Source organism: Schistocerca gregaria, chromosome 6 (genome assembly GCF_023897955.1).
Source record: "Schistocerca gregaria isolate iqSchGreg1 chromosome 6, iqSchGreg1.2, whole genome shotgun sequence".
NCBI classification, from domain to species: domain Eukaryota; kingdom Metazoa; phylum Arthropoda; class Insecta; order Orthoptera; family Acrididae; genus Schistocerca; species Schistocerca gregaria.
Window position 1 is genome coordinate 284878963 of NC_064925.1, and position 26139 is coordinate 284905101.

General features: G+C 38.2%; 1 protein-coding gene across 5 annotated transcripts in view; it reads right to left on the reverse strand.

The window, feature by feature from the left end:
- The window catches only part of LOC126277951 (uncharacterized), a 183826-nt gene extending 158951 nt beyond the window's left edge, over positions 1-24875 (reverse strand). For 2 of the 5 annotated variants that reach the window (XM_049977554.1, XM_049977550.1), the window contains exon 1: positions 24191-24504. The gene's annotated coding sequence lies outside the window, so the exon portion shown is untranslated. Of the gene's footprint in view, positions 1-24046 lie in introns of all 5 variants that reach the window. The other 3 variants (XM_049977549.1, XM_049977552.1, XM_049977553.1) reach the window with 3 other exon arrangements.
- Positions 24876-26139: the final 1264 nt, after the last annotated feature.

Genomic DNA, 26139 nt, shown 5'->3' on the forward strand with positions numbered 1-26139 from the left:
CTGTACCAAGAGGTGCTTATGAGAAGTGCTTCAAGGATTGGAAGAAGTGTTGACACAAGTGTATTGTACCGGAGGGGGATTACTTTGAAGGGGGGCAACATGAATATTGAAGAATAAATAAATATTTTTTCATAAAAATATAAGGTCTCGTAACCCCCCCCCCCTCCCTCCGCCATGAACCATTGACCTTGCCGTTGGTGGGGAGGCTTGTGTGCCTCAGCGATACAGGTAGCCGTAACGTAGGTGCAACCACAACGGAGGGGTATCTGTTGAGAGGCCAGACAAACATGTGGTTCCTGAAGAGGGGCAGCAGCCTTTTCAGTAGTTGTAGGGGCAAAAGTCTGGATGATTGACTGATCTGGCCTTGTAACAATAACCAAAACAGCCTTGCTGTGCTGGTACTGCGAACGGCTGAAAGCAAGGGGAAACTACAGCCATAATTTTCCCCGAGGGCATGCAGCTTTACTGTATGATTAAATGATGATGGCATCCTCTTGGGTAAAATATTCCGGAGGTAAAATAGTCCCCCATTCGGATTTCCGGGCGGGGACTACTCAAGAGGATGTCGTTATCAGGGGAAAGAAAACTGGCGTTCTACGAATCGGAGCGTGGAATGTCAGATCCCTTAATTGGGCTGGTAGGTTAGAAAATTTAAAAAGGGAAATGGATAGGTTAAAGTTAGATATAGTGGGAATTAGTGAAGTTCGGTGGCAGGAGGAACAAGACTTCTGGTCAGGTGACTACAGGGTTATAAACACAAAATCAAATAGGGGTAATGCAGGAGTAGGATTAATAATGAATAGGAAAATAGGAATGCCGGTAAGCTACTACAAACAACATAGTGAATGCATTATTGTGGCCAAGATAGATACGAAGCCCACACCTACTACAGTAGTACAAGTTTATATGCCAACTAGCTCTGCAGATGACGAAGAAATTGAAGAAATGTATGATCAAATAAAAGAAATTATTCAGATAGTGAAGGGTGATGAAAATTTAATAGTCATGGGTGACTGGAATTCGGTAGTAGGGAAAGGGAGAGAAGGAAACATAGTAGGTGAATATGGAATGGGGCAAAGAAATGAAGGAGGAAGCCACCTGGTAGAATTTTGCACAGAGCACAACTTAATCATAGGTAACACTTGGTTCAAGAATCATAAAAGAAGGCTGTATACATGGAAGAAGCCTGGAGATACTGACAGGTTTCAGATAGATTATATAATGGTACGACAGAGATTTAGGAACCAGGTTTTAAATTGTAAGACATTACCAGGGGCAGATGTGGACTGTGACCACAATCTGTTGGTTATGACCTGTAGATTAAAACTGAAGAAACTGCAAAAAGGTGGGAATTTAAAGAGATGGGACCTGGATAAACTAAAAGTACCAGAGGTTGTACGGAGTTTCAAGTAGAGCATAAGGGAGCAATTGAAAGGAATGGGGGAAAGAAATACAATAGAAGAAGAATGGGTAGCTTTGAGGGATGAAGTAGTGAAGGCAGCAGAGGATCAAGTAGGTAAAAAGACGAGGGCTAGTAGAAATACTTGGGTAACAGAAGAAATATTGAATTTAACTGATGAAAGGAGAAAATATAAAAATGCAGTAAATGAAGCAGGCAAAAATGAATACAAACGTGTCAAAAATGACATCGACAGGAAGTGCAAAATGGCTAAGCAGGGATGGCTAGAGGACAAATGTAAGGATGTAGAGGCTTATCTCACTAGGGGTAATATAGATACTGCCTACAGGAAAATTAAAGAGACCTTTGGAAAAAAGAGGACCACTTGTATGAATATTAAGAGCTCAGATGGAAACCCAGTTCTAACCAAAGAAGGGAAAGCAGAAAGGTGGAAGGAGTATATAGAGGGTCTATACAAGGGCGATGTACTTGAGGACAATATTATGGAAATGGAAGAGGATGTAGATGAAGATAAAATGGGAGATACGATACTGCGTGAAGTGTTTGACGGAGCACTTAAAGACCTGAATAGAAACAAGGCCCCTGGAGTAGACAACATTCCATTGGAACTACTGACGGCCTTGGGAGAGCCAGTCCTGACAAAACTCTACCATCTGGTGAGCAAGATGTATGAGACAGGCGAAATACCCTCAGACTTCAAGAAGAATATAATAATTCCAATCCCAAAGAAAGCAGGTGTTGACAGATGTGAAAATTACCAAACTATCAGTTTCATAAGTCACAGCTGCAAAATACTAACGCTAGTTCTTTACAGACGAATGAAAAAACTAGTAGAAGCTGACCTCGGGGAAGATCAGTTTGGATTCCGTAGAAATGTTGGAACACTGAGGCAATACTGACCCTACGACTTATCTTAGAAACTAGATTAAGGAAGGGCAAACCTACGTTTCTAGCATTTGTAGATTAGAGAAAGCTTTTGACAATGTTGACTGGAATACTCTCTTTCAAATTCTGCAGGTGGCAGGGGTACAATACAGGGAGCGAAAGGCTATTTACAGTTTGTACAGTAGCCAGATGGCAGTTATTAGAGTCGAGGGACATGAAAGGGAAGCAGTGGTTGGGAAGGGAGTGAGACAGGGCTGTAGTCTATCCCCGATGTTATTCAATCTGTATATTGAGCAAGCAGTGAAGGAAACAAAAGAAAAATTCGGAGTAGGTATTAAAGTCCATGGAGAAGAAATAAAAACTTTGAGGTTCGCCGATGACATCGTAATTCTGTCAGAGACAGCAAAGGACTTGGAAGAGCAGTTGAACGGAATGGAGAGTGTCCTGAAAAGAGGATATAAGATGACCATCAACAAAAGCAAAACGAGGATAATGGAATGTAGTCGAATAAAGTCGGGTGATGCTGAGGGAATTAGATTGGGAAGTGAGACACTTAAAGTAGTAAAGGGGTTTTGCTATTTGGGGAGCAAAATAAATAATGATGGTCGAAGTAGAGGGGATATAAAATGTAGACTGCCAATGGCAAGGAAAGCGTTTCTGAAGAAGAGAAGTTTGTTAACATAGAGTATAGATTTAAATGTCAGGAAGTCATTTCTGAAAGTATTTGTATGGAAGTGAATCATGGACGATGAATAGTTTGGACAAGAAGAGAATAGAAGCTTTCGAAATGTGGTGCTACAGAAGAATGCTGAAGATTAGATGGGTAGATCACATAACTAATGAGGAAGTATTGAATAGGATTGGGGAGAGGAGAAGTTTGTGGCACAACTTGACCAGAAGAAGGGATCGGTTGGTAGGACATGTTCTGAGGCATCAAGGGATCACCAATTTAGTATTAGAGGGCAGGGTGGAGGGTAAAAATCGTAGAGGGAGACCAAGAGATGACTACACTAAACAGATTCAGAAGGATGTAGATTGCAGTAGGTACTGGGAGATGAAGAAGCTTGCACAGGATAGAGTAGCATGGAGAGCTGCATCAAACCAGTTTCAGGACTGAAGACCACAACAACAACTGGGCAGCTTACAAGTGTGAACTGAGGTTTTCTCTCAAGTTTTCAATCATAACTGCAATCACTGGTGGAGACTTTAATCAATCAAAAATCAATTGTGAAAACTACTGTTTTGTTGGTGGTGGATGTGATAAGACTTCCTGTGAAACTAGTTTTGCTAGTGGTGGATGTGGTAAGACTTTTTGTGAAACATTACTAAGTGCCTTCTTTGAAAACTACCTAGAACAAATACATCAGAACCCCACTTATGATGGAAATACATTTATCTAATGGCAACAAATACATATGACCTCTTGGAGGACATCCACATCAAAATTAGCAGCAGTGATCATGATGCGGTTGTGGCAACAATGATTCCAACAAAGTACAAAGTGGTATGGTGTTAAGTCAGCACCAGCACACGAGGTGGGAGTGACCGGGAAGAGAAGGCTGTGGGAAGAAGTCAGCCAATTGCACGCTGATTGTCCTCCCTACCAGGACGCCAATGTGACAGCAGTGGCCCCTACATGAAGAGGACACAAGCGCCGCGCCTGACTAGTGACAGCAAGTTCGATAGCAGCGTCAATGTTAGCGATTTTGTTAGCTCTCTCTACTTAGCGCAGACTTTTATTTGTCTATTCTGAAGAAGGCTGATTATTTTGTATGCTGCTTGCGAGACATTTATCAAAGTTAATGTATTGTAATTGTCTTATTGTAATAAAACTCATTAATATGAGTTGTTTGATTGATTGTCTAGTGGCCCAAGTATGCAGGATTCTTAGACACAACAAAATTGATGCTGAGGATGGACGAATAACATTGGTGACAAGGCGAACCCAGAGCAACCAGCTGCCACAGATTTTGTTTTGTCGTGGGCTTTTATATTTTTCTGGCACCTTAATTCCACCTTGTCCTTTCTTTGCAGGGGCATGTTTACACGTTTTAACAGTATAGTATTTTCAATTCAGTGCTTTCAGGTAGGGTTGCAGAAATTTTCTTTGCTTGTGTGCTTATTTTTATTGCTTGCATTCTCTGTTTATTGCATTTGTCTATTCCAAAATGAGCACCCGATATCTCCCACCACCTACTCAGGTGCCTTAACTGCAAGTGATAGATGCAACACAGCTGACACAGATGTTTGTGTTGGACGCAGCAGATTGCAACCCTTCCCAATATGGTACAGCAAATACTCACAACCCAAGCAATGAACGCTGCGCAACATGCAACTGTAGCTCGGAGTGCAATACTGCCTTTTTGCCAGTTTAGTGAAAAATAAGAGGAATGGCTCAAGTGGTTGCAACAGTATGAAGCCCACACCATTGCTCACAAAGTATCAGGTACTGTGAAATTTTTTACTTTTTGTCAACGGCAGGAAGTGCAGTCTTTCAACTTATTCAGAAATTGTTCCCTAATGTAACTCTGAGTGAACTTTCCTATAATCAGGTTGTAGCCTCTCTAACTATTATGACCAAGACGTGAATATGGTGGCAGCTAGGTACCAATTCTTTCATTGTAAGAAATGGTCAGAACAAAAATACCGCGAGTGGGTAACAGTTTTTCAGGGTGTGATGAGGAAGTGCAAATTCAAATGTGATTGTGGTACTTTATATTCAGATGCTACGTTGCATGATGTGATCAAGTACAATGTAGCTGAGGTCAAACTTGGAGAACAGATTTTGAAACAGTCAGATCCATCATTTCTCATGTAGTGAAAATTCTAGGTCAATATGATTCAGGTGCCATAGCGGACTATAAATCAGCACCCACCAATTTATCGGGTCGAGTCGTACCTTGCTCACGACTGGTCCAGTAGGCATCAACAGCACACGTGCACCAAGCTGCGTAAACAGTTCTCTAAACAGCGGCTACATCAGTGAACAGAATTAAGTCATGCTCTTGGTGCTATTCACTGCATAAACACCAAGATTGCCCATCCAGACAAGCACAGTGTTACACTTGGGGCAAGAAAGGTCACATACAATCCATATGTTTGCACTGGAACAAACATAAGAATTCTGTCCACTCACAAAAATTTAGTCACAAGGAATCAGTGCAATGCTTTCACACAGAACTGGTCATAAAGGCAGGTCTATTGCTTTCACATCAAAGGTGTTGTCCAAAGCTCAGTGTAACTATTCACAAATAGAGAAAGAGGCATTGGCTACTGTGTACGGTGTCACCAAATTCCAGCACTATATGTATGGCAGAAAATTCTAGTTAGTAACAGATCACAAGCCATTGTGGTACTTGTTTCATCTGATGAAGCCAGTTCCTGTACAAACTACCAAAAATTGCAAAGATAAGCTCTGTTGTTGTCTCAATAGCCGAACAAGATTGTGTATCATCCGACAGCTCAACATGGTAATGCGCACACACTTTCATGTCTTCCGATTGGCCCTGATCCAGACTTTGATGCTTCTGTTGCATCTTGTTGTGGCATTGATGCATACAATTCTGAACTGCTTCAATCATTGTTTCTGAACTATAGGAAAATTGCACTGGTCGCGGAAGCTGATCCAAATTTGACCATTTTGCTCATTTCATAGCATAAAGAACTCTGTAGTGCTCCGATACTTTGCATAACCTCGCTATACAGCAAGGTAAGATTCTTGTTCAAAATGACAGTGGACAGTCACGCGTGTTGATCCCCAAAGCTTTGCAAAAATAAGTGTTGCAGTTACTTCACCATGGACATGGGGGGATTGTAAGAAACAGTTAGCAGTTCAACATTGTACTTGGGAGGGTACGGACATCCAAATAGAGAAGAAGACGTCACAGTGTCATGCATGTGCGGAAAATCAGTCTGCTCTGCCACAAAAATTCCCTGTTTGGCCTAAGTTGCAATCACTATGGCACGGGACCTTTTTGGAACATTTGCTGGTTGATTGTGGTGGACTTATAGCAAGTTTCTTTTTGCTGTGCCAATGGACTCGAGAATGTCAGGTAGCACAGTTCAGGTATTGTACTCTATTTTTTACCTCAAAGGTTTGCCTGAAGCCATAGTGTCTAACAACAGCCCCCAGTTCATGTCAAATGAATTTGAAACATTCTGTGAATGCAATGGCTTACATAATCTAACTAGTGCTGCATTTCCATCCACAGTCAAATGGTGTAGCGGAATGTTTTGTCAGACCCATTAAGCAGCAGATGGCCAAACTTCACACCACCCACAATAGGGATCAAGCAATGCAACTGTTTCTTCCCCCCTACTGTTCGCATTCACAATATAGACCATTGCCCGCTGAATTGCTTCACGGCCGCCGCCATTGGCGGCATTGAAGGAAGGCTGCAGATATCACTTTGGTGCATGATATTGGGTTTTAGTGTGGCCACAGCAGCTACCAGAGGATGTTATCATGACACAGTGGAATGACCCATGGAGACGGAGTCTTCGCTTCCTCTTGTCCTACCAATGCAGCCGGACTCTCCCACACTGCAGCGGCTGACACCTTCTACCTCTTGGTATGTGCCACATACCCTTCTGGGCATTTTCCAGGGGACGTTTCTACCAGGATGAAGGCTGGCTGGTGGGTTATGACTGGAAGTCTGACGTCCCCTGCAACCACAGCTTCCAGTCCATCAAAGTGCCCACACTCCTGCATATCCCCCCGCCTCCCACTGTAATGCTTCATATATGATTATGGTCTGCAGCTTGGGGGAGGGGGACAGAGGAATGTTACAGCGTCAAGTCAGTGCCAGCATGCCAGTTGGGAATGATTGGGAAGAGAAGGTTGTGGGAAGGCTGGTTGGTTCGTGGTATTGAAGGGACCAGACTACAATGGCCATCGATCCCTCGCTGTGGGAAGAAGTCAGTCAATCACATGCTGACCGAACTTCCTTCCAGGATGACAACAAACAGCAGAGGCCCCTACATGAAGAGGACACAAGCGCCACACCCGACTGGTGACAGCCAGTTCAATAACAGCATCAATGTTAGTGACGTTGTTAGCTCTCTCTACATAGCACAGACTTGTATTTGTCTATTCTGAAGAAGACTGATTATTTCATATGTTGCCCTTTGCTTGTGACATATTTATCAAAGTTATGTATTGTAATTGTCTTATTGTAATAAAACTCATTAATACGAGTTGTTTGATTGTTTGTCTAGTGACCCGAGTATGCAGGATTCTTATACACAACACAAAGACCAATAGTGGCATATATCAATGAGGAATTTGAAACTTTCAGCACAAGACAGGAACTGTGGCCCAAGTTTAAGAGTGGTTGACCATACACTGGATAGATATGTTCTCAATAGAACAGTTCATAATGGGAGGGACTTTCAGTGATATGCAGCCACTGCAAAAAAACTTCTACAGAAACTGCATAATAAGTGTAAAACAAGGAACAGGACTAAAGACAGAGAGTTGTCTAAATGAAACCTGTTTGGCTGTCAAGGGAGCAGAGTGTTAAGCCTTCAGTGACTACCGTAGCAGAATTTTGTCAAACATTCCTTTGCAAAACTAAAGAAATTCTTCTCGTATGTAAAGGCTGTTAGAAGCACCAAAGCTAGTGTTCAGTCGCTAGTGAATGAGACAGGAAAAGAAATTGAGAGTAGCAAAGCAAAAGCCGAAATGCTTAACTCTGTTTTCAAATGATCCTTTACACAGGAAAATCCAAGAATACTAGCCCAATTTAATCCCACACCACTGGAAAGCTGAGTGAAATCAGTGTTAGTGTCAAGGATGTTGAGAAACAGCTGAAGTTGTTAAAACTGAATAAAGCTCCAGGGCTTGATGGAATCCCTATCAGACTTTATGTTGAATTTGTGGGTGAGATAGTCCCTCTTCCAACTGTAATCTAAGATCCCTTGAAGAAAAGAAAAACAAGCTCAGTAGTTGGAAGAAAGCACAGGTAACATATGTCTACAAGAATGAATGTTAAATACTCATAAATGTAAAATTGTGCACTTCACAAAAGGAAAAAATGTAGTATCCTATGACTATAATATCAGTGATTCACAGTTGGAATTGGCCAACTCATACCAACACCAGAGTGTAACATTTTGTAAGGATATGAAGTGGGACAATCACAAAGGCTCAGTCGTGGGTAAAGCGGTGGTAGACTTCAGTTTATTGGTAAAATACTGGGGAAGTGCAGTCAGTTTGCATAGGATACTGCTTACAGGTCACTCATGTGACCCAATCTAGAATAATGCTCAGGTATGTAAGATTCAAACCAAATAAAGCCAACAGGGGATGTTGAAATAAAACAGTAGGAAATCCAGGATGGAATGTTTAGTGTGCGCGCAAATGCAACTCACACACCCATGACCAAAGTCTCTGGCAACTGAAGCCAGACTGTGAGCAGCAGTACACGACGAGAAAGGCAATTGGGTGGGTGTAAGGAGGAGGCTGGAGTGGCGAGTGGGAGGGATAGTAGGGGAGGGGTGGAGGACAGTGAAGTGCTGCTAGTGGGAGCACGCAGGGACGAGGTGGAGAGAGGGTAGTGGCACCTGGTGCAGTCGGGAGGTTAAACGGTGGGCAGGGGAGAGGGTAGCGGAAAAGGAGATAAGTAAAGAAGTAGAAAGACTGGGTGCACTGGTGGAATAGAGGGCTGTGTGTAGGGCTGGAATGGGAACAGGGAAGGGCTACAGGGGTAAGGACAATGACTAACAAAAGTTGGAGCTAGGCAGGTTACAGGAATGTAACATATTTTGCAGAGAGAGTTCCCCACTATGCAATTAAAAAAAAACTGGTGTTGGTGGGAAGGATGTAGATGGCACAGGCTGTGAAGCACTCACTGAAATGAAAAACATCATGCTGGGCAGCATGTTCAGCAAAGGGGTGGTTTAGTTGTTTGTTGACCACAGTTTATTGATGGCCATTCATGCAAACATACAACTTATTGGTTGTCATGCCCGTGTAAAATGCAGAACAGTGGTTGCAGCTTAACTTATAGAACACATGACTTGTTTCACAGATAGTCCTGCCTTTGATGGGACAGGTGACATTGGTGACTGGATTGGAGTAGGTGGTTGCTGTGTCGTCCGAAAAAGACATAGTCAGGACAAAAGCACCAAAGGTGCAAAGGCGTGAGCTGGTGCCAGTGCCATAAAGACTTGCCACTTGCACGAGTTCCACCAGCGCCTTGGGCGGTGCTCAGGATGAAGATATCAATTTTGCCTCTGCCAACTGCTGGCCGAGTACAGCATGCCAATGACTGGGTGACAATGGACAGAAACCCACTCAGAAGATAGAAGAGCAGGTCTTGCTCCCTTGGTGATAGAGCATTGTCCAGGGCTGACTTAGACAGGGAATGTCATTAGCGAATTGTTAGAAGTGAACAGACAGTTGTTGTAAATTACATTTGCTATTTGCTCTGAACTTCAACACCGATTATTTTCACTTAGCCATTGAGGGCCAAAAAGGCACCAGCTGCATTCATCCTTTGTCAAACATTACTTAAACCGAAACAATAAATACATAATATATGTAGAAATCCTGTACACCGAGGGAAAGGGTGCAAAGCTTACCCAATTAGAAATTTAAAAAAATAAGAAATGTATGTGTATATCTCACCCCATCTGCTATTGAATGGGAAAACTCAATCCAATTATTCATCCTTTCAGACAATATTACAATCTCCACACAGGAGAACCATGGGTCTTCATCCATGAATAGATAAAGACACAAATTCCCATTGCTGTGCACATACTGTAGAGTACAAACGTCGCTTTGTCAAAATTGTCACTAGAGATAGTTTTTATAGTTTAACAAGGAAAGGGATCCAGTGGTGGGATCAACTCACACCATGTAGCAATTCACCCTAGAGGTCCTAATTTTCAATGAAAAACCATTTCAGAACCTAGCTTGATGCTTATAGCATTAAAAATGGTAACGGTCTACAGACTGATTGCATAATGTAATGGTCAAGGCACTAATCTCACATTCAAAACATTGCTGGTTTGAATCTTGTCAAGCAAATTGAAATCTTTTATGTTTAAATCTTTACTAAAATGACTTTGTACATTATTTTTGTTCAATTAATCAATTTATGTGTAATTTTTTTATTCATTTGTCAGGCCATATTAGTTATCATACGACATACATCATCTACTCTCATTTTTCTTCCTGTGGAGTCCTTGTTCATGTGATAACTTCAATTTCACTGCTTCCATTTTGCCATCTGACATTTTTGTCCATGTTACTGGCACTTATTACTTCTATTTCTCATTTTACTTTATTTTTTTTTACTTATCACTGTGTTTTGAAAATCACCATTCATGTTATTTTTCTGTAATGCAATTAGACTACGTTTTAAATGTTTGAATAATTATTGCCATTTGTAACATTACAGGACATATTGGGACATATTGAAGTATTCGATACTGTAGACTTTTAGGGGATGTCGATACAGATATGCAAAATGTAAAGGGAAACTTTGGTGATGTTTAAATATTGTACTGTGTCAATATTAGGACATTTTGCACAGAAAGAACAAAAATAGAATTAATGTAAATATATATTAGTGTTAGTAACCTATTTTCATTCAATTTTGTAATTATATTTCATTTTGTAACAGAAAGACTCACTGTTTGCTGTAGCTCTGATTAATTGTATAAATTATCAGTTTGAGCTAAATTATTTCGTATAATATGGACAAGATACTTTTAAAAACTCACCAGTTAAAGAGAAAGTCTCTAAATGAACGTTTAATGCACACTTCTGGAGCTTTCTATGGAGAAATTCTATATTATGATCGCAAAAATACGAAAACTTGTGAAAACTGTTTCATAACCTAATTTCGAAAGACGATTTGTATCAAGAAATATTGCTAAAAAGATTTATTTATGTTTTGAAACACGATTTAAATCATTTTACATATAAATAGTTGTTCTAAATCACTCAAGAAATATCCAGAATCAAATGTAGAGATATTTCTGAAAACGTCGGTGCACGTCTGGTGAAGGTTATCCAGAAGCTGGTAGAAAAATGTTATAAAATAGTTTTGGAAATTATACTTGTAAGAATTTATATGTACTGATCCTTTTACTTACTTTAATCTGCACTAAAATTCTGTAATGTCTAATTTAGTTTTGGGTCGTGAATTGCTATCGTATTGTAAACAAAACATTGTTAAAGATTCTCATTGTTTGGAAAGATATTAATACACCTAGGAGTTGTCAGTTGCCAGTTCAGTTCGGATATGCAGTGCGGTTAGCTTGGAGAGTCAGTTGTTGAGTCTGTGAAGTCTGTCAGTTCTGTTTGTAAATAAACGTCTGTAATGAAGAATTACTTGTTGTCGTCAATATGAACTCAAGACCTTTTGCACGAAGCAGACACCTCCTAATGCAACGTTTTAATTTGGTGTTGAGGAGCTGAAATGTTATAATTTGGTGCAGAAAGTCCTGGGACGTTATAATTTGGTTGAGGAAGCTGGGATGTTATAATTTGGTGGAGGAAGCAGAGGATCTGACGACCACCCAGTGATTCTTCAAAATAAAATACGTCTCTTCTGGGATCACAAGAAGAAAATACGTCTGTTTTGGGACCACAAGAAGAGGATATACGACAGACCAGTCATTCTTCAGAAGTAAATACGTCGATTCTGGGGTCACAAGAAGAGGAATGAATCAACCGAGCGAAACCATCCTGGAATTGAAGAAATTTCGCAATACACGGACACCAACGACCGCCGACGGACACTAAGATAAGTACCTGCTTCCTAAAATAATGGAAAAAGACGCAGATTTCAGTATTGACAGCGGTGTAGCGAGTACACCTATTAGGGAAAGTGCTTCTGACAGTGCAGGAATGTTGGAAATGTTAAAACAAATGTTTTCAGAGTTAAACTCGAAGATGGACGATCCTCGTGCCGAATTACGTCAACAAATTGAACAGACACAACAACAGATGGACAGGTCGATTTCGAAGGCTGTGTGTGATTTAAAATCAGAAATAAATTCAAATACAGAACAGATTGCTCACACTAATCAGGTACTCGAAGAATGGCGAATTACTTTTGAGTCAAACCAAAAAGAACTTAGTTGTCGTGTGGACACGGTTGAGAGCAAAATTTCTGTCCTTGAAACTGATTTAAGTAACGAAATTTCAAATAACCAGTCAAAACTTAAAAAAGTTGTTGATTTTGTAAATGAGGAAAATTCTCAATTGAGAAATGAATTTGACCAGACAAAACGATTTTTTGAAAGCGAAATTGAATCTTTCAAATCTGATTCTGACAAAAAGGTCACAGAAATTTGTAGTAGAGTAGGTAATGTCGAAAAAACTGTAGACAGAAAATTTGTAGAAATACAAGAAACTATGTTGCAAAAACGTTTTAGTAATAGTTGTAATGGGGTATGGGGAAATTTTCCCATTAAAACTTATCCCGGTGACAAGAATATACACCCAAAAGACTTCATGCAATTCTGCAAGGAGCAGTTTACGTCCATAATGACAGATAGTGTTAAGATAAAATTTGTAAAGAAATTACTTGATGGTGAGGCGCTTTCGTGGGCCAATCAGAATTGTTCCGCGGAAATGTCCTTTGAAGATTTCGAAAAATGTTTTCTAACCAAATTTTGGTCTGAAACTGAGCAAGCTCGAATCAAAAGTGAATTCTTGAATGGTCCTAGTTACAGAGAATCTGATGGGTCAATGAAAGCCTATTGTGAGAAACAGTTGCAAAAATTAGTGCATCTGGATAAGCCATTTGATGAGCTAACTCAAATTGATGCACTAAAACGGAGACTTCCGAAAAGAGTACAATGGGGTTTAGTATTTGGTCCAGATGAGTCCATAGAACAATTCTTGAAATATGTGGACAAACTTGATAGAGCCTTTGAACAAAACAACAGATTTAACGACTTTGTAGGTTCATCACACAGAGGGTGGGAACCGAACCGTGGAAATAATAACAATAATAGTGAACAAAGAAACTTTAACAACAACAGCAATGACAGAAGAAATTTTGGTAGGAATGATCAGCACTTTAATTCAAACAGAGAATGGGAAAATCGAAACAGGTCCTGGGGTAATGACATGAGAGAAGGTAACCCGAGGCAGGGAAACGACAGACACAGGCCTTTAAACGACTAAATGCTCCACTGGGAGTCTGTCAGTTTGGGGCAAGGAATTTTCAAAATCAGGCTAATTTCACCCTGAACAGACAGCACTATAATCAGAGACCTAACCAGTATAGACAGTATGCTTATGATCGATCTGTAGATAGAGGTAATGAAAAAAATTAAATTTGACAGGAAATTTTGGAATGTCATAAGAGAAAATACTATAATGTTGGTGATACTAGTAGTGTTTGTAGTGTAAGCTCAGGCAATGATGATGATAATGTTGATGTTAAGGCTAATGGTGATTTTGTACTAGAAGATTTTGATGGTGAATTGGATGGAATAGTTTATGTTGAAGTTAAGGAGGATGTTATAAGCAATAGTGTTGAGAATAGTTGTGCCAGGAACTCTAACTACATTCCACATGAGAATCAGATTGTGCCAGTTCAGCTTAGTAATACATCAGGAGACAGGGGGGTTGATTGTGCTGATGCATCTGAGATTATTTTGAAATCTGTTTGGGACAAATTTAAAGATTACAGTGATGACAATGATGTTAAGATCAAATTAAGGGAAATTTGTGAACCAATTTCTGCTTTTAAGCCTAATGAAATCATCAAACGGGGTACTAGTCAGGATGTGTGTGAGGTAAATAGTAATCCAGACATTCCAGTAGACCTAGAAGTTTGAAGAAAGTATTGCCTAATAAAGAAAACCTAAATATGGAACAGAGGTATGATGAGATAGCAGAAGATCTTTTGTATGAAGAACAGGAAGAAAGGGAAAACACCACTATTGGTAGTCCATACATAAAAATTAAAGCTGCAGGTTGGGAAGGGTATTGTTTGATTGACACAGGGAGTCCAATTAGTGCCATTTCACACAAATTAAGAGATATAATTAAGCACGATCCTGACTTTGTTGAATTACCAGTTGTTGGAATAAAAATTAGAGGCATTACCGGCAAACTGAGCAAAATTGTTAATAGACAGGTGTTGTTGTCCTTCAGTATAAATGATGTACAGTTTACTCAAGGATGTCTTGTAATAAGTGACCTAAATGAGAATGTACTGTTGGGTATGGACTGGATTTTAAAAGCTAATGCAGCATTTGATTGGGAAAAGAGTTTGTTTACCTTTATTGATCCTAAGACGAGACTATGTTCCAGTACTGACATGTTGGTTCAAAACTGTGCTGATAAGGGAATTGAAATTAGGGACGTTACATTTTCTAAAGACAGTGGTTATTGTGTAGAGGAAATTACTGAGGATTATGATGATGGAGAATATGGGGATATAGTTCAAGAAAAATTACGGGAATCAGATAATTTGAACCAAGAACAGAAGGTAGAGTTAGAAAGATTATTGTGGAATTACTGTGATGTTTTTGATGATAGACCTGGCAGAGTAAAGAATTATCAATGTAAACTCAGATTAAAACCACATGAGCCATTCTTTATAAAACCTTATAGTGTACCCATTGCAAAGAGAAAAGATGTAGAAAAGGAAATTCAAAATATGGAAGAGTGGGGCATCATTGAGAGAAGTAAGAGTCAATACAATAATCCTTTGGTAGTGGCTGCAAAACGTGATGGCAGTGTCAGGCTTGTACTACATTCAAGACACCTAAATAAGTATCTGGAAAGAGAGACCGATCATCCCGAGTATATAGACGAATTACTTCATAAATTTGAAAGAATGAAATACATGACCAGTTTAGATCTCACATCAGGATTTCACCAAGTAGAATTAGAAAATGATTCCAGAAAGTATACTGCCTTTTTGTATGGGGGAAGATGTTACCAGTATTGTGTGGTACGATTTGGGCTGAATGTCTCAGTAGCCGAATTCATTAGAGCACTTGACTTTGTTTTGGGAAAAGATCTTTTATCAAAATTAACTGTGTATGTAGATGACATTTTGATCACTGGAGAAACTTGGGAAGAACATGTTAATACTTTGAGGGAGGTTTGCAATAGATTAAGGAAAGGGGGAATGTCACTTAAATTATCTAAATGTAAGTTTGGTATGAAAAATTGAAGTTTCTGGGGCACAGTATTTCTGAGGAAGGTGTTTTGCCAGATCCTGAAAAACTCTAGGCAATTGCAAAATTCCCAATTCCAAAAACCAAGAAACAACTAAAGTCATTTTTCGGGATGTGCGGTTACTACAGAAAGTTCATTAGTACCCAAGCTCTAAATGCTCCAAGTCTTAACAGATTGCTGAAGAAAAACGCAATGTGGGTTTGGGATCAGGAATGTGAAGCTGCTTTTGAAGAAATAAAAACACAGTTATGTAACAGTCAAATTTCGTACCGTCCTGATTTAAGTTTACCTTTTTGCATTATGGCAGATAGTAGTGATTATGGCCTAGGTGCTCACCTTTTCCAAGAAGTAAATATAAATGGGAAAATAGAACGCAGGTCTATTGCTTTTGCTAGTCGAACCTTGAAAAAACATGAGAGGCAATACACTGTTACCGAGAAAGAGCTTTTGGCCATTTACTGGGCATTTTCTAAATTCAGAAATTATTTATTGGGAAACCAGGTAGTTGTCTACACAGACCATAAGGCATTAATTTATATTCAAGAATGTAGGTTGCATCATGGAAGGATTACCAGGTGGGCACTCTTGTTACAACAATTTAATTACTCAATAAAATATCTTAGAGGACCCGATAATGTAGTTGCTGATGCTTTATCTAGACTACCTGTGGGGGAGGGGTGACTTTGAAGATGACAGTGGGGAATGTGAAAAAGAATTCAAAATTATGTATTTAAGAGGGGTGGACAATGAACAAGAAATCAGAGACATTTGTAATGACATCCTACGGAATCAGAACCACGATGAGAACTGTAAACTGGTCAAAAGTTATTTAGGGAAAAAGGGACATGAAAAAGTGGGAGATTATTACAAAATCTACAAGGGGATTCTATTCAAGAGAAACAGTGTAGATAGCGATGTATTGAAATTATGTTGGCCTGAACAGTACATCAATGTACTCATCAAGTACATTCATGAAAGTTTTGGTCATTGTGGGATTCAAAAGTGTATCCAGAAAATCCACGAAAACGTGTACTTTAACAACATAGCCAGGAGGGTTAGAAAAATTTTGACGGGTTGTGACAGGTGCCAAAGAGTAAAAGTATCCAACCAAACTTGTCGAGGATTGATGCAAAACATCTTACCAAAAGAACAACACGAGTTAGTCGCTGTCGACTTATATGGACCATTACCGAAGACCAGAGGAGGCTATTGCTACATTTTTGTTATGGTTGACGTTTTTTCAAAATTCATTAAGTTATACCCTCTTCGCAAGGCAAACAGTAAGAGCATTATTTCAAAAATCAGAGGAGACTATTTTGGCAGGGTTGGAAAACCTCAGAAAATCTTATCAGACAATGGGACTCAATTTACTTCTGGAGTATGGAAAGCTTTTGTTGAAGATGAAAATATAAGTCACATTCTTATTTCAGCTTATCATCCGTCAGGAAACCCTTCGGAGAGATACATGAGGGAAATTGGGCGATTCTTTAGAACCTACTGCAATACTGATCATGCTAGTTGGATTGACTATGTTGAGAAATTCGAAGATGTTGTGAACAGCCTACAGCATTCCTCAACAGGGTTTTCGCCTTATGAAATACAGTATAATAGCAAACCACCACATCCAATTAGTGATTTCATTGATTTTCCAGTCTGCAAACCATTAAGTACTCAAGAGAGAGAGAGGAAATAGTGAGAAAGACCATGAAATCTCAAGGTGATAAAAGGAAATGTAGACATGACAAAAGATTGAAGCTTACTCAACTTAAAATTGAAGACTTGGTCCTTGTTAAAACACAAGAGAAGTCTAAAGCCATCAGTGGTGAATTAAAAAAGTTTTTTGACATATACATTGGACCTTTCAAGATTCAGGACAATCCTCGTCCGAATGCTTACCGTCTAGTCTACCCAAATTCTTGCAGACTGTTTGGCCTACGAAACGTGACCGAACTGAAATAGTATAAAAAAAACGTAAAAAAGTATTTTAGATAATTGATGTTTAAAGACTTTTATATGTAATTTTACCAGGATATTTTTGTATACTTTGTTATGTTGTATTTATCTGATTCCTCAGGGGAGCATACATTCTTTGTGTGCTAAGTGTTTGGCGAGCACTAGGTCCCCTAGCTATGCAATTGTCATATTTCATTTTCGTATTCTGGCACTGCATCTTACACTTATTCTGTGATCCTGTATAATCAATTTTCTCCACTTGTCAGTCTATCCTCTCTTAGCTTTAAGAAATTATTTAGAGTAAATTTTCTTGAGTAATTAGACTTTAGAGAATTCAAATTTCTGTGTCCTTAAAAAACCGGTCCACCGACTATTAAATGCTTTTGCTCATGTTTAACTGGGTTTGACCACTGTATGCTGTATATTCACAGCGGACTGTGCTATTGCAGCCTGTGATAGCCTGCAGTGTATATGGAAACCATACGGACTGTGAAGATGAGACTGAAATACAGTGTGTGGCATTGAGGTACACCGACCTTTAAGGAAGAAGATCACCGACCTTCAAGAAAGAAGATCACCGGTCTTCAAGAAAGAAGACACCAAAGATATGTGTAAAACTTTTCTGTTTTGTAATGTAAGGCCATCAACCCTTCCGTGTTTCACGTGGAAGTGCTGATGGGGGGGGGGGGGGGGGGGGGTGTGTGTGTAACATTACAGGACATATTGGGACATATTGAAGTATTCGATACTGTAGACTTTTAGGTGATGTCGATACAGATATGCAAAATGTAAAGGGAAACTTTGGTGATGTTTAAATAATGTACTGTGTCAATATTAGGACATTTTGCACAGAAAGAACAAAAATAGAATTAATGTAAATATATATTAGTGCTAGTAACCTATTTTCATTCAATTTTGTAATTATATTTCATTTTGTAACAGAAAGACTCACTGTTTGCTGTAGCTCTGATTAATTGTATAAATTATCAGTTTGAGCTAAATTATTTCGTATAATATGGACAAGATACTTTTAAAAACTCACCAGTTAAAGAGAAAGTCTCTAAATGAACGTTTAATGCACACTTCTGGAGCTTTCTATGGAGAAATTCTATATTATGATCGCAAAAATACGAAAACTTGTGAAAACTGTTTCATAACCTAATTTCGAAAGACGATTTGTATCAAGAAATATTGCTAAAAAGATTTATTTATGTTTTGAAACACAATTTAAATCATTTTACATATAAATAGTTGTTCTAAATCACTCAAGAAATATCCAGAATCAAATGTCAAGATATTTCTGGAAACGTCGGTGCACGTCTGGTGAAGGTTATCCAGAAGCTGGTAGAAAAATGTTATAAAATCGTTTTGGAAATTATACTTGTAAGAATTTCTATGTACTGATCCTTTTACTTACTTTAATCTGTACTAAAATTCTGTAATGTCTAATTTAGTTTTGGGTCGTGAATTGCTATCGTATTGTAAACAAAACATTGTTAAAGACTCTCATTGTTTGGAAAGATATTAATACACCTAGGAGTTGTCAGTTGCCAGTTCAGTTCGGATATGCAGTGCGGTTAGCTTGGAGAGTCAGTTGTTGAGTCTGTGAAGTCTGTCAGTTCTGTTTGTAAATAAACGTCTGTAATGAAGAATTACTTGTTGTCGTCAATATGAACTCAAGACCTTTTGCACGAAGCAGACACCTCCTAATGCAACGTTTTAATTTGGTGTTGAGGAGCTGAAATGTTATAATTTGGTGCAGAAAGTCCTGGGACGTTATAATTTGGTTGAGGAAGCTGGGATGTTATACATTCAAAGCAACATACATCTTGGAACGAAAAATACATTCTTGGCACCGCTGCATAGCCAACAAAAAAGATGAAATTCATCTTTTATTTCGTAACTGAGAAATCAGCATTTTCAAATGCTTAAACATTATGATAGATAAAAAAAAAATTCACATTCACAAAGATTCCGAGAGGAAAAAGAATGATAGGAAGAATAAAATAATGGCAATTGAAGAAGATAAAACATTGATTAAAATGGTATGACAAAGGAAAACGAATGAATGAAATTGCATGTAAAACAATTAAATAAAAATAGTGATGACAGTAAATACAATAACATTTGTTAAAAAAATAATAAATTAAAAAATAAAAATTCAATGTACTGACGATGTTCAAACCAAAAACCATTTGCATATGAGGTTAGTACCTTAACCATTACGCTATGCTATCAGTCTGTAAAATTGTACTACATTTAAAGCTGTAGAGCATCATACGAAATTCTGAAAAATTTTGTTTACTACTTCTTCCTTTTTTTTCTTTTGTTTACTCACAAACAAGGCCACACAATGCTGAATGGTTGCATCTTACCCTACATCACTGTACAGATTGTTTCAAAAAGTCGAGCCCACTACTGAGGGCCTCGTCTTTTAAATCCAGAAGAAATAGATTAAGAATTTGATGTGTTTATCTTTGCTTGGTAGCTATCTTTGGGATCAGGTGTATATAGAAAAAGGAGTTATAACCTAAAAATTAGGTCATACAGTAATGACAAAATTTCTGGAACAAGGCAAGATGGTGCTTCATTTAGTTAATACAATAAGTAACATTTCACCAATGGCTTGCAGCTGAATCAATTAAAATGATTAACTTTTTCTGTATAAAAGGTCAGGGCCAATCACAGAAAAAAACCAAGAGAGAGCATTTTGTTTACTGCAGTGCACCAGCTCTGCTCAAGATTAGAACATGCTACAGGCAATAAAGCAAAATTCTGCATCACGCCATACACTACGCACAGAAATTTATAATCCCAAGAATAAAGCAATAACAAGTTTGTACATTATTAGACCTGAAATGAATAAACGATACTCATCTGCCCAATGAAATAACAATGAGACACATGATGTTAAATTCAAATCAGTAGTCAATAATACGAATGAGTTCTATTAGTTAGAAACAAAAAACAGTTCAACTGTGAACAGGACCATTGGACTTATTTATACCAGCACTGCATATTGCAACACCAGATGTCAGTTCAGAAATATCACAAGAATCAGCAGGTTACTGGAAAGTGAAAACACTTCTGCTCGGAGTAGTATTTCAACCAAAGTATTAAAGTCTTCCACTGGTTTGGCTGTGTCTCCTTTCAGCTACCATTGTAATCAGTTGGTAAAACAATGTGTATTTTCTGAAAGACTAAATAAAGTATGTGGCACACTTATTTATAACAGTGGAGATAAGCTAGTGGCCTCTAATTACAAACCGACCTACCTACCTCATCCCTATATCTTCAAAATGTTTTGTGAAGGTAACTTACAACAGAATATTTAACTCCTCTCTGACAATTTTCTGAAAGTAGTTCAAGCTTAGTTTCTGTAAAGGCTTCTACATAAAGAATTCTGAGAAGTTGTTCTCCGAGTATAATGCTGTATGCCTTATAATGGCGTACGGCTGCAGTTCTTTTTGCAAATTAATATATGCAAGAAACTGCACAAGCTTCAAACGCATGTCTGGATTACAGCAGTTCATGTGTGGATACTGCTCAGACAACATATCTGTCTAATTCAGAATTGCGATCTGTGCTCCTACACTAAATAATGGGGTTTTGTGGGATTATAATGTTATTACACAAACAGTTGACACATCATTCGCACTTTAACCTGTTAGGTATGAAGAATATCGTCCCTACCCAGGGATGAAGTGAACAACATGAGGGAAGCAAGGGTTTCATTCTGCTTCACTCTTTAATATTTGGCGGATATGCATCCCATAGCCAGTAAATGTATTTGTCGAGAAATGTCACCATTGCTTGTATTGCTTATCTACTATCCAACACCTCTCCTCTCCTTATTAGATCTGTGACATATAGTCCCCTAAGAGGCACGAGACCATTTTATATATACGGAGCTTCTTTAAAAGACACTATTGTTACAGTTGCTGGAGAAAAGTTTAGTCACTTGATCAGCAACTCAATTTTATTGATGTGTTTTAAGTAAAATTATCTTCAGAATATCAAAGGAGGTAGGGAGCTTCATACAAATGTTATGCCACAACTGACATCAGAGTGACACTGTTGTGGAACCTGCACTGCCATGTTCCATATGCTGGACCAGAAAGATTGAGTTTCCGTTGTCTTTAGTAAGACCACTGTTGAGATGAAGCTGACAGATCTGTTGTCTTTTGATGACATGTTGTTTAGTCTAATCGGGAATTCTGTGTCCTAGACAACATACATTTCAAGTGCAAGTAGATTATTTTATTTACTGCCATTTGCAGCTAGTTTGGCAAGCACCAGGGCTAACATTTCACTACATTTCTTTTACACATGTGCTCTGGAATCTCCTAAACAATAACCAGCAGATGCCACAACACCAGCATTTCAAGTAGGAGCTCTGTCACTATTTCAAAAGGAATGGGCCACTGGGGGCACCCCTTTGTAATAAAATATTTCCTGGATGCCAATTCCTACACATAGTGTGTAGCAAGTTGTCGCACTCTTGAGAAGATCTAGTGCCAAATTTATTGTGCCATTAGTAGTTCTTCCCTTCCAGAAGTGTTACTCATTAAAGAGTAGTAGCTACATTCAGAGAAGCTTTTGTCAGACTTTGCCCACAACAGTCAACATGAAATGTGTATCTCAGACTGAAAATGTTGAGCATACATGGACAAGGTTCAAGAGTAATGTACAGTCACTACACGTACATGCTGAGCAAAGTTGGGAGGGATAGATATGATTCAACAGTCATGTTAGGAACCTGCCTCAAAAGCAAAGAGAGCTCCACTAATGATTTAAATGAACCCAACGTCTCACAGACAAATAAAAATTAAATGAAACCAGAATTAGCAGAAGGAGAGTCTTGCGTGAAGTGTTCAACAAATTCTAAAATAAAATTCTGTCTATATGAAAGAACATCCTAACTACCTGTGAATTTGGGTATCCAAAAAGTCTTGAAATGTAGATTTCACAAATCCACTACTCCAGTGGTAATCGAACTTATAGGCAAGGACAATTGCGATAGATGGAAGTTTGGTGTGGAACTAATGCTAATGTGCGAAAAATTATGGGACTATGCCATGGTGCTACAAATACATTGAAGGATACAGATGTGTGGACACTTTTTCTTTAGCATGTGTACGATGTATGGCAATTAAATAACGAGACTGCACACTTCTTATTACACAGCTACATAGGAGGTGGTTGGGACTGGAAGGCGACCGACCCTGAACCTTCAAGAGCAGCTACACTTTGTTTCATTTTTCTGTTGTCTGTTTTAGTTTATTTCTGAGCCACGGTTGTATAGGACGTTGTTCTGTAGTAGTGCTGCAAGCATGCTCAATTTAAAAATTGAGCAGCGCATTGACACACACACACACACACACACACACACACACACACACACACACACACACACACACACACAGAGAGAGAGAGAGAGAGAGAGAGAGAGAGAGAGAGAGAGAAAGGAAAGTATTGGGTTCGAAGTTAACATATTGCTGGTATTGTGGTTATTCAAGACACAGCACTATCTTAGTGGAGAAGTGCAGAAATGATGAGCTCACGAGGCATTGGACAACTTGGTCCATATTAAGTCTTACTATGAAAATAAAAACTCTTAAAAAGACTCTATAACAGCCTGTTCATTATTCATTTTTCTCACATGATATTTGGAACATTTGTATGAGCATTTTGCAGTGCTGTTATCAGTTTTGGTCAGTCAGAAATCATCTTAACAATAAAGGAACATCTTTACAAGTGGCTCTTGTGTTACACAATAGGAGCCAGCTGCAGCAAACATATTTAGTCTGAAGATAACCACTGTTTGGTCAAAGCTGGTTACAGCACTGTGAAATGCTCATATGACCTAAGTAAAAACAAAAAAAAAAAAAAACAGAAGAACACAATCACTTAACCTCCATGGACAGTATTTGCTGTACTGAAAAAATTAAGATACTTAAAATAAACATCAAAACAATTCTACTACTGTGTAAACAATGTGCGAATTAAATCAATATGTTTAGCTGTTGTTCAATAATAATAAGCTATCTTTACTCTTCAGTAATTTGCAAAGAAATGGTGCACAAGTGAAAATGGTGGAAATTCTTTGTATGTTGACATAACATCTGATTTCATATTGGCAATAGCAGATGTTATGTACTGGGGCAAAGGAGGTTGGGTTCTAAATCAATGTAACTCGCTAAAATAAGTTATACTACACCGGAAAACAGGTAACAAAATGGATTACAGTCTACGACGGGGCTATCTGAACGAATCTTGTGTTGGAAAGGAACGCGTAAACATAAATATTAGGTGTTCTTGTTCGCAAAGAGACATGTACACGATATACTGGTAAAGTTCCGGAAGTCACAGTATATTCACTAGCTACCATAACATATAGGTACAATGAGAATTCTGTATACATTCTCTCGCCGCTTATATCGCGAAAACTATAACGCACTCCAGGGGAAAAAAATGTATGGCGTAAGTTTACTAAATCATACACACGATACTGTGTTAAACGAAGGAAAGTATTGGCACAACAAGTAAACACAAACACTTCCACAAAACTAACAGTTATGGGAATACATAAATTGAACATAAAATGCTGCCGTGCGATTTACCGTTCACGCAAGCAACCAACATGCAGATTACCCAAAGCATGCTTCAGTAGTGTGACAAATGCTCAGAGATAAAGCAGCTCAAAGTAACAAGTGACACCATGGCAGAAGTCTCCTAAAGCGCGCTTGATTTCTCGTTCAACATACATGTAAAAATCACTGACACTTCTTTTTCACTTTGCTTCTATCCTCCGTTTCCGCCATCCTTCACACGAAGTTGCAATGTATATGCGTAAGTACTATGGACACGCGAATAACATATGCATTATTTACCAATATGAACACAACTGCGCCTTGAGACTGTTTACACGCGCACAAAACTGCTCTCTTTTAATTCAAACATCGCTTCTAATTGATACGCCAGGTTCGAACAAGATGACTGGCGTGTGGTTTATGTAGTATTCAATTTCTGTGCCCTCGATTTCGCGGTGGTATCAAACTCTTCTGACTATCGATTTTACATTTTACAGTCATCGCAGTGTCAGTTTTTAATCGCAAAAAGTGTTCAAAGTAGGTCGTAAAATTTCTACCATTGAAACACTAAAATCGAAGACAATACAAACACTGAGGTACAAAAATTGAAAACACTTGTAAATTAATAAAATTTTTGATTTGGGATGACATACGCGTTACTGTATAAATCTTGTGTTACTGCTGAATGTGTATATACAATAGCTAAATGCGTTTGCTCTTCAGCATACGCGTTTCGTTTTGTTGAACCAAGATAACGCCAATGGTGACGTTTCCCAGCGTGGATCAACAGAATTAATACACACGGTGTGAACAACATGTCAGGAAAGTGCATAATACAGTTAAGTGTGGTGTTCAAGGAGAAAAACATGGGCAAGAAAATCAATGTCAAAATGACTATTCCTGTGATACGTTCACATAGGAAACATCAAAAATTAATCGACAGTAGACACACTGAAATGAAACGTGCATAATGATGGAAAAGCGCATTCAGCAGTTCGTTATTTAATAAATTGTTTCACTGGATATTTGCAAGATTAGCAATAATAATGTGGAATGGGTCAATTTACGGAGTAATTATACATTTCTATTTAAGTGTCGCTGCATACTGAAATGTGTGCACAGAAAAGGAAAGAATGTGTAGTTTAACAAAAAGAAACAAGTATTTGTAAATGTATCTTCATTGGTCCTATTGACTGTGTGTTGCATAAGATATACAGTATAATATAGGTAAAATCAGTTCTGCAATTATGGAGTGTGTGATACTATAGGTAATGTGATTTGAAATGATGGGATGACAAAAGTATAAAATGATAACATCATCAATTTAATAAAAAGTGTGCGTTCTTTAATAAAATTAAACAATATTCATTTACATGATATTAAAATTACCATTTCACTGAGTAAGATGGAAAAATAATCATACAATATCGGCACCAAACATATAACTTTTGAACTATATTTTTCTGGTTAAAATCATACATAAAATTTAAAAAAATTACGTATTATTAATTTTAGACTTCTGTGAAACTAAGTTGTCAAAATAAGGTTCTCAAATTAACTTAGAAAAGAAGTGCTTCTTCAGACACTACATTAAACTACTTACATTATGATACATGTTTGTGTGATAGTGCCCTAAGTTACTTGAAGAAAGATGAATTCAATATATTTTCAAATACAGTATTTTGCTGAGTAGCCCCCATTTGTATAAAGTAGTATTATGCAGTTGAGAAAACCAGCCTGTAACACCAAGAGGAAGCTCATTTTATCTCAAAGAAAGAAAAAAGTCGTGTTTATTTTATATTATTTATACCATACATACATGTCCAAGCAATCTCATACTGTGTTCTCTTATGTCTTGTTCAGGTTTTTACCTGTTGATTTTTTTTTAAATTTAGGAACTTTGCTGGTATAGTAATTTCAAAATGTACTATGCAGAGCCTCATCCCAGTGCAAAACGTTTAAGGGAAGCTGTGTTTACATGGCTCATTTTTCTTCATTTTCTAATTTTGAAGACTTTTCTTTGCATTTGCAAACACAAGCAATGAATCTATCAAAAAGTTCAGCAAGAGAGCATTTTTTACCTAACTAGAGATGTCACTGCTTGTGAAGTAAACACTGAGGTA